Below are 8,314 nucleotides of genomic sequence, written 5' to 3' on the forward strand. Positions count from 1 at the left end.
GGAACTCGGCAATTTTCATATTATCTTATTCGGACTTTCGTCACGAATGTAAGATGAAAATGGCTAAAGCGAAAGCTTGCCAACATATATTTCGAGAAATATATAAGTGAGATAAACTCAGCTCGAAATCTCAAATGTGTATAATAGAAAATTATATCGTAACACGACTTATGTCTCAATATAGGAGATATAGTAGAAATAGACTTTCCAAGTGATAGATGAGTTTAAGTATCCACATACCTTTTGTTGATGAAGTTCCACTTCAGCAAATTCAAGGATTAGTAACTAGAAGTCGCAACAGCTTAGCCCCTGTTGCGAATTTTCAGTTGCGAAATTTTTGCAACAGTTTGTTTCAATTACAAAACTCGTAACTATTTTTCTTTGTTACAATTTGCAACAGATTAAAGACGTACGCGTGCGACTCGTGAGTGTGGCTACCCACACTTTCAAGCTGACTCGGTTTCATCCCATTCAGACAGTCAGCTTCAAAACTGACTCAGGTTTATCCTATCTCTATCTTGTTCTATTTCGAACAGAAATCTTATTCTCTCTCTCGTTCTCGTCTCTACTCTCTTCTCCTTCTCTCCTCTCATGTCTGAAATTCGAACGATTTGGTGATTTCAGGGATCACGAATCCCAAATCAAGCTGACCAATTTATTTTCCGACTTAGGGTTTTGAGGTTTACGTATAAAGTTGTTTTAGGGTTCAGTCTATCTTCTTTGGTCTCTAAAAATTGTGCACAAAGATGAAGAAAATCCCTAAACTTCTCATTTTCTTTAAGTATGATAAAGCGTTTCGCTTGATTTCACCCTTAGGTTTGATTTTCGATTATGGGTTTCATTGAATCTGATCTTGTGTGGAACCTCTTTTCTTAGTACTAGGGTTTTTGATTTGAGAGATCGTGAAGAGGAATAACGCTTTCCTCATCAAAGAGTTTGGAAATGAAAATCAGATGCTTCAAACACCCTGGTAAGAAAAATCAACACAACTGGTCTTCTAATTTTGAGTTATGATTTGGGTTTGTTGGGTTAGGTTTTTTTAGGTATTTTGGTAATGATTTGTTGTTGGTGGTGATTTTGGGTATTGCAGAGTTAGCAAATACAAAGACAGTTTCAGTTCAAGATGGAAAAAATTCGGGTATTGTTCTCGTAACTACTAATGTTGGTGCATATATCATAGTTTCTTGCTAGAATTCATGCTGCATGATGTATTAAAGTTTTAATATTAATTTCAATGTTAACAACTTAAGCATAATTGTTGTCATTAGGTTGGTTTAGTTTTTAGATCTAATTGAATGTTTCTCCAAGGAGAAATACGGGTTTTTAGTTTTAAGTCTGATCTTTGCTTGTATCTTTTTTTATGTTCAAGTTCACTGTTAGGTCCTTGTGAGAAGTTTAGTTTCAAGTCTCTTTTGAGTTTTTTTCATCGAGGCAAAGCTCTTTTACAGGTCACTATTAGGTTTTGTTGCATCTTATTGTTCACAGGCATATGGATGAGAGCTGATGATGTTGTGGTCAAAGTTTGAGGCGACGACTCTCATGAGAGATGCTGGTATGCTTTAATAAATTTTTAATGGTTTTATAGGCATCAGTGAATTAGATAATTTGAGATCTTATGGTTAGTTTTCGATAGTTTGAAGATTCTGATGAATGCATTGTTACAAGTTTTCAGTGTATTGAACTTGAATCTAGCTCTATGGTGTTGTAAAGTGCACAAATTTGGTTATGTTTTTAAAAAGTATTCGACTTGCAAAACCAAATTTCCTTGTGCTTGAATTGTAATGCCGTAGTGATACCTGATGTTGAATAGAAAATTTTAAGCTCTCTGGGTTGTTTTATTTTAGATTATTTAATGTTGAACAGGTATCAGGTCTGGTCGTGGTTGCGGATGGAAGGGCAGGGGTTGCTACGAACCCGTTTTACGAACCCACAAGGTACTTTGGGGTAGTTGATTTTACCTTTATAAAGAAATTGAGTATACACATTTAACTTACGAATTATGATGTTATTGCAGCCTCTTCATGTGGAGTTAGAACCTGGAATTTTGGGAATATTTTAGAAAAATTTGAAGCATCATATAGCTTAACGGTATTCTCTTCCGACTTTGTATCATGTTTCTTTCCGATCTAAGTTATGTTTCATCATACTTTTCCAGTGAGATATAAATTATCCTAGTTTGCAGTTTGTTATCTCTAGTTTCTGACCTAACTTGTTGATATTTGCTAGAAAATAGCACCAGTCTGCAATTTGTCATGTTTATATGGTTTGAATGTGGACGGTGATCACAAACCCATCCAATAAATGATGTTTTCATTCACTCAGACTCAAGTCTTGATTGCAACTAATATGTATCTTAAGTATGTGAATATATATTTTATGAGATGTCACTGCCTAGAGACTATGAAGTCTTCTGTAACATTCATTCTCCGTCACTGATTTTTAGTCTCTTCGTATCATGTTTTCTTCAGTTTACTGGTTGAATTACCTACTTGATTATGGGTTTCTTCTCTAATTTGGTAATGTATCTCTCTCGAATAACTGAGAGATGATTGGGATGTCATTGCGCAATCTAAAGAGAAATTTGAAGCAAAACAGATACATGAACTAGAGTCTGTGATGGCTAGTGAACATAGTTAACAACTCTATGAAGATACAATTTTTAATATCTGCCACATGTAATCTTTGTAGATAGATGGAGCATAAGGAAGAAGAGTCAGTCGAAGATGAGGCGCCTGTGATAACAATATGGGAAGCAATTGGATGGCTAGGTTGTTTTAACTCTTTGGATTTTCGTTCTTTCTGGATACCTGGTCAATGCGATAGAGGTATCATATACGACCATGTACTGGCCTCTATTATCATGCGACTCATTTAGTACTGGTACACATATGGCTGTTATAAACATACTCAATCCTAGTAAGCTGATTTAAATGTTTTCATTGTTTTAACAACAACCACATGACCTTTTATATACTTAAAAATTATAAAATACACTCAATTAGGTAGCACATTTCCTTAACTCACTTGAATGCAGCCTAATGCTACCCTATTAAGTCTTAATTCCATTTGGTTGCAAATTGGAATCAGCAAAAAACTTACAGATATCCTGCAGCAAAAATTTCACTGATGCAACTCTTTCTATCCCAGGTTGCTTGTGGCATTGTGGACATAGTTGAAGGAGATGCTGATAATTAGTCAAATGTCCTGCAGTACGTCAAAGAATTGTAAAAAAAAAAAGAGAGAGTAAGTAACATAGTTAAAGGACTGTAGTCCTCTATAACTTGTGTGAATGGTTGATTTGTTGTTTGCTGCAGATATTGAGCGACTTCATGTTGGGAAAAGTGGAAGACTATCTCCAGCTATTAGTGGATAGCTAATTTTCAGTCAGCCACTTTCAAATTCTCTAGATATACTTGGGAATCATCTCTGATCAAAGCTTAAATCTAATACATAAAAGATTAACCTGAATGTGTCTTTTCCCGTAGCAACCGGATTCCTGAAACTGCTTTGATTGCGCGGTCTTATCTTCCAAACAAGGTCTCAGAGATACTAGCACTTTGGAGAAACGACCTCAACAAGGTTTGTCATTGTCTTAGTCGTATTCTATGTTTCGATATTTGTTTTCTTTGGAGTGGTAAATTATAGGTACACAAATTCTTTAGTACTCCTTTACCATTTGATAAAATTCATGAACTGAAAAACCTTGGTTTTGTTATCTGCTATACTATTTACATTCACTTTCCTCTTTATATGGTGTATATGGGATTTGCATGTCGTAAATATGAGCAATAAGTCTCATTACTTACAAGGATGTTTATGAAGCAACAAGAAGCTATACTTGTTTGAGCATGTAGGTAAAGAATGATATTGAACTTGTCTCAAGGTCTTGTGCCTTTAAAGTTGAATCTGTTACTGTTATTAACTTAACATTACAACTGCAGAGTTTGCATGTTCTGAAAAGTTAGGAAATATTTATATACTTGTCATTCTTTTGATACTACACACAGAATTTGTATATTTCTAGCTACAGCTTGGAACTTAAGAAATTTGTATTGCCTAAGTTGTTGTTCTTTGTCATTCTTTTGCAGAGGTATACAGAAGATCTCTTTATTGTATGATTTCATGAATTGCCCAAGTTCAATGATGGTTAGCATTCATAATTTAATGTATGAAGTGATCACGTATTGCCTATGTCTCTTAGAAACTTATGGTTATATGCTTTGGTTATTTAGACTTGACTATCTTTTTGAATTGTTTTCCAGGAATTGGAAAAGAAACATACCGGGGAAGGTGTACAAGCAGCTGAAAGCTTTGTGGTCCTTGAAGGCTACAAGTAGTTGGGAGGGAATCTCAGATTGATAAAGTATATATGATCCCGTATAGTTGGGAGTTAGGAGGGAATCTCAGCTAGAAACTGGACTATGACACTCCCTCCCTGCTCACCCGTATGTTTCTCTACCGAGATTTCTTTATTTGGCTGTTACTTGTCATTATTTGAAAGCAAAACAATTTAGGAAATAAATCTATGTTTGCTATTAGTTACATCCTTTATCATTCTTATAAACTGAAGAGTAAGCCCATGTATGCCTTCTCTTTTTGAATTGAAGATTTCTTTGTTCAATAATAAACAATTCTTTGGTGTAGAAATTTATACATGTTTGTTTTTCCTAACATTTCAGTGAATTTCAGTACTTGCTGAAAAAGTTGGAGGGAAACTTTGCTTTAAGATGATTTTGTTACAGGGAACACTGGTTTTGACCGAAACCACTAATTTTTTTATGTTGCAAAAATTTCGCAACTGCAATATGATGTTGTGAGCTGCTAATTTCGGAACTGTTTAAAAATGTTGCGACCTCCTAATTTCGCAACTGTTTGAAACCTCTGCGACAATTTTACGTTGCAACAGTTTAAAACTGTTGCGACCGAAAATTCGCAATTGCTTATGAGCCGTTGCGAAAATTTGCAACATCGACTTTCGTAACAGATTGAAACTGTTGCAACTCCTCTTTGCAACAGAACTCTGTCGTTACAAATCGCTAAAAATGGTGTAGTGTTCCACAAGCTCCTCTTAATAGTTCTTCGTCTTCAAATGATGAACGCTGAGAGACCTAAGCTCAACTACACTATCTATGTCCTAGTCCGAGACATCTATAAATAGGATAGAAATAAAGAATTATAGTTTTGATCACTAACATTGACAAACATGCTTGAGATAGGAAAGCATGCGAGTTCGATCGAGCAATGATCTAACAATAACGACTCTCATTAATGAATCTTTGAAGAAGATAATGACTCTTTGTATACAATAACAACTATCTAATAACTACACTTCAAAGACAATAAGGACGGTTTAGATTTTTCATATTCACAATCAATTCCCAGACGACCCTTTAAAAACATTAACGACTGTTTAGAATCGTCATATATTCATAATAAATTCCATGAGGACCCTTTAACGGCTCTACAATAGCATGACGACTTTTCATGCAAATCTCGGGGAAAAAAATAAAAAATAATTATAAACATAAACTTTAAGAAAAAAAAAATGATTAAACTGTAATTAAGTAAGACTAATACTAATTAAATAAGATTATCGTTAATTAGATAAGGATAGATTATCCATTACCTAAAATATTTGGATAAGGGGTTATTGAAATTAGGTTTGGGTGACCTTTTTTGTCCTCTAATATGAGGCCCCTAATTGTTTTTCGGGGGCTCCAATTAAACGATGCTAAAAAATTACTGTTGATCATTGTTCTTACCTCCCCATCTTGAAAGCATCATTCTATGATAACCAATTATGTGAAAAGAAGTGTTTGTAAAATTTTAAAACAAAAATGATTATTGGAAAATCATTTTCATTTTATGATTATAGATAACCATAAATTTACCAAACAAGGTCTTGGAATCTTTTTTATTGAGGAACTTACTTAGAGTTTTTTTTTTATCAGAAGAGAGAATTATATTAAGATGAAAAGCATGTACAGAGAACTACCAGAGGTAGTTTAAATAAAATAAAATAATTACTCAAAAACAAGACTCCAATTATTAACAGTGTAAGTGAAATCTAAGTGAACTCGATTCCCAAAAGCAGCAACCCACAGCAGCACTAAAGATTTCGCATCATTGCACAATTCTTCATATGTTTTATATGAGTGTTTTTCTTCAAAGATTAAACCATTTCCCTTCTTCCATGGAACCGAAACAACTACAGCTGGAATCAGATTCCAAACTACTCTACCATTGCAGGAAAGTTTACTGTTGAACCAAGTTCTTGCAAGATTTAACATAGTCCGGAAAAACCCATGCCCATTTCTCAGTCGGAGTTATAGAAGACCATACCTTGTATGCAACTTTATAATGGAGTAATAAGTGATCTTGTGTTTCGGGACTCTCAACACATAAGTTACAGGAACTGTAGATATCAAACCCTTTGTGTTGCATCTTGTCTTGAGAATTCAGATTTCCATGCACCGCGCACCAAAGCAAGAAGTTCACTCTAGGTGGAACACCATTAGCCCAAGCAAAATTATATGGAAAGTCCTCAACCCCAGTATCGCTGATCATCATTGCATAAAGAGATTTTACAGAGAAAGTCCCTTGAGAATGTAGAGACCATCTCCTTGTGTCAGGAATATTATCAAGGGCTGGAGGAGTAGAACCAATGATAACTAGAAGAGCAGCAAGAGAGTTATCTTTTTCATTTGAAAGAGTTCTCTTAAAATCAAACTTCCAGGAACCATCTGATGTAATATGCTGAGCTACACTTCCATTATTCATTCTGTCTAGTTTGTATAAAACATTGAAGGAGTCCATGAAACACAAATCCCCCTTCCATCTGTCGTGCCAAAAAGAAGTCACGGTACCTGAGTAAATTATCAGTGAGTAATTTGCTGTTATAAGTTTGCTAGTATCAACAATATTTCTCTAGCAAGAAACCTCATGTGCAGAATGCACTATGCCTGGAGTCCAGTAGGAGAATGTACAACCAGACTTTTCAACAATGAGCTTGTACCATAGATGATTTTTCTCAATTCCAAATCTCCAGCACTATTGACCAACAAAGCTTGATTCATGAGTTTCAGATTTAACACCCCTAAACCCCCTCTTTCCTTAGTAGACATAACTTGATTCCAATTAATCAAATGAGAGCACCTGCTACCAGAAGAGCTTTTCGCCCGAAGAAAATTCCTCATCTTTTTCTCCAAAATTTTAAATAATAGAAACATGAGCTTTGAAAAGAGAGAAGTAGTACATTGGAAGAGAACTTAAGATATGTTTTAAAAGGGCTAACTTACCTCCTTTTGTGAAAGAACATTAATTCCAAAAAGAAAGTCTTGCATCAAATCTTTCAATAATGGGATTCCAAATTGTTTTGCAGTTAATTTTAGATCCCAAAGGCATACCAAGATACATGAATGGAAGAGTATCTGTTTTACAACCAAAATCATTAGCCCACTCATTTAATTATGGAACCTGGCCAATTGCTATTATTCTTGTTTTAGAGGTGTTCACTTTCAGCCCTGCAATGAACTCAAAACAATGGAGAATAGAGAAGATATTTGTGAGTTCTTCCTTCTTGTTGTCCACAAACATGATAATATCATCAGCATAATGCAGATGATTCACAACCAGACTATCTCTTACAACTGAAAAGCCGTTAAATAAACTTAGATTAGCAGCTTTATCTAAGTATCTAGAAAAGCCCTCCATAGAAATATTGAACAACAAAGGTGAGATTGCGCAACCTTGATTGACTCCTCTAGTACTTCCAAAGAAACCAAAAGAAGAGACATTGATCAAAGCTGAAAAAGAAGCCGTAAAGTAGCAGTATTTGATCCAATTACACCATTTAATGCTAAACCGCATTCTCCTCATGAAAAACTGAAGATAGCTCCAATTGACCCTATCAAAAGCTTTCTCTAAATCTATCTTGCAAATAATCCCAGGCATATCAGCTTTCAGTATTGAATCTACCAACTCATTTGCAATTAAGGTGCCATCAAAAATATGTATTCCCTCCACATATGCACACTGCACATGTGATATGAGCTTTGGAATAACCAGCTTAAGCCTTGTAGCTAAGATTTTAGCTATAATTTTGTATGTGCTAGTAAGTAAACAGATTGGCCTGCAGTCTTTGATTGATTCCACATGATCTTTTTTGGGGACTAGTGCAATGAAAGTAGCGTTGTGCTTCACATTAATGTAGCCAGTTTCATAGAATTCTTGAACTGTACCCATTATGTCAGACTTCAGAAAACTCCAGCACTTTGAGAAGAATAAGAGAGGATAGGCATCTGGCCCTAGAGCC

At 35.0% G+C, this 8,314-nt stretch overlaps 1 long non-coding RNA gene across 1 annotated transcript; it reads left to right on the top strand.

Annotated features, from left to right (window-relative positions):
- The first annotated feature begins 568 nt into the window (after positions 1 to 568).
- Positions 569 to 4,526, top strand: LOC113301379. Its single transcript, XR_003336255.1, has 9 exons — positions 569 to 970; positions 1,091 to 1,138; positions 1,486 to 1,552; positions 1,864 to 1,934; positions 2,015 to 2,088; positions 2,689 to 2,825; positions 3,148 to 3,579; positions 4,089 to 4,166; positions 4,263 to 4,526. It is a non-coding gene; the product is annotated as an uncharacterized LOC113301379 (long non-coding RNA).
- The last annotated feature ends 3,788 nt before the right edge of the window (positions 4,527 to 8,314 follow it).

Source organism: Papaver somniferum, chromosome 8, assembly GCF_003573695.1.
Source record: "Papaver somniferum cultivar HN1 chromosome 8, ASM357369v1, whole genome shotgun sequence".
Taxonomy (NCBI): domain Eukaryota; kingdom Viridiplantae; phylum Streptophyta; class Magnoliopsida; order Ranunculales; family Papaveraceae; genus Papaver; species Papaver somniferum.